This window comes from Lactuca serriola, chromosome 1, assembly GCF_051521515.1.
Source record: "Lactuca serriola cultivar US96UC23 chromosome 1, Lser_US96UC23_V15, whole genome shotgun sequence".
Lineage (NCBI taxonomy): Eukaryota > Viridiplantae > Streptophyta > Magnoliopsida > Asterales > Asteraceae > Lactuca > Lactuca serriola.
The window spans coordinates 238800698-238802573 of NC_136408.1; the positions used below are offsets into that span (position 1 = coordinate 238800698).

Sequence of the window (1876 nt, forward strand, 5' to 3'; positions counted from 1 at the left end):
TCACATCTAGCTCTCTCTCCGACCCTTACTAACACATTCCCATTATGAATTTTTTAAAATAAATCTAAAAACAGTACGAATTGTAGGTTTTATTATACCAAAATTACACTCTTCAGATTTTTGTTAAATTGCTATAGGTTCAGTCGAATTGAGACAAGAGGTTGAACCAAGACATGTAAAGCAACTTTATAAACCTATTTAAACAACCAATTCGAGCTTAAATTGAATAAACATATTTAATTTCAAAAAAAAAAAAAAAAAAAAAAAACTCGGAAAATCTTGAAGAACCTCCAAACCCTAATTCTCCCTTGATTCTCTGTCGTTCCTCACAACTCTTGTGGATTTTTCTCTCGATTTTACGTGCTATTTATATTTCCTAAGTGTATAACTGATGAAACCTTTTCAGTTGATCAAATTTACTACCCCATGAAGGTGACGATTTTTTTCCATTAAAACTCATTATTCTCTACTAATAAACTCATTAAACCTTGAACTAATCATTTTATTATAATGATATAACCTATTTACATATATTTTTATATATTTTAAATTTGGGTTATCACAGTGATACAGACCCCACCATGGATCCTAACTACATTGCAAGATTGAAGTTGAAGTACAAACCAAACGATCTAACCACATTTGCTGAGTTAGACCCAGGAAGCTTCAAGACATTCGATGACTCCTATTTCAAATTAGTGACAAAGAGGAGGGGGCTTCTTCAATCAGATGCAGCCTTACTCGATGACCTTGAGACTATAGCTTACATGATTCAAGCTACTAGCCATAGTTCCATATTCTTCAAGGACTTTGGTGTCTCCATGGTTAACATGGGCATGATTACGGTCCTTACAGGTTCTCAAGGTGAAATTTGAAAAGTGTGCACCAAAAGTAACTAGTCCTGATTTTATACTAAACCAAAATAATACCTAAAAATATCTTTGTTGATATATGTTTGCATGGTTGATTTACTCTGATGCACAAGATTGATTAATGAATAACAGACATCTATCAAAGTGTGTGCCACGAGTTTAAGCTCGTACACGAGATTTTCCCAGTATGTCGTTCTATATAGACAAGAGTTCTTATCACTATGTATTCAATTAAAATTTTCAAATATTTTTCCATTATTTAAGTGTATTATTCTTGATTTTTTGCTTTTTAAATGAAAGATATCCACCAAAAAGTGTATTACTATAACACCCATAAAATTCGATCCAATTTAAAACTTTTTGAATCATTTAAAGCATTCAATTTTTACAATTAGTTTTCAAAAGAGTTTATACATCAGAGTTCTGAGAAATCATAATCATCAATCGAGGAAGTGTACAGTCACGCCTTTGGCTTCCCGCGTTCAGCTGCTGGACCTGAAACAATACATTGAAACTGTAAGCCCGAAAGCTTAGTGAGTTACCCCTAACATACCAACCTCATAACCATAATCATATCGTATAAAAAAAACAGAACAACCGTGTATCTCGAGTCTACAGTGTGACTGGTCTGCCTGCACCGAGCCTTCAGTCCACCTGGTCCACTCTCTGAGTCTACAGTATGAATGGACCACCCGCATCAGGCCTTCAGTTTATCTGGCCCACTCTCTGAACCTTGGCACATCTGGATCGCCCTCTCGAGGCCTTCAGCCTATCCCGACCGCTCGTTGGGCCTTTGGCCTGACTAGGTGCCCTCCTTGGCCAGTAGTCTATCCGGTCTGCTCTGGATATGTTGGCCTACAGCATGAAGCAGGACCCGCCTCAACTCAACCCCCAAACAAACAACCATGTGCACATATAACAATTAATCACATAACAATCCATAGACGAACAAACCGATCTAGCAGATCATATAGCATAGCAACATCCTAACCAGGATACCGACC

At 36.8% G+C, this 1876-nt stretch overlaps 1 pseudogene; it reads left to right on the forward strand.

The window, feature by feature from the left end:
* The first annotated feature begins 581 nt into the window (after positions 1-581).
* LOC145066817 (peroxidase 56 pseudogene) lies at positions 582-875 on the forward strand (annotated as a pseudogene).
* The last annotated feature ends 1001 nt before the right edge of the window (positions 876-1876 follow it).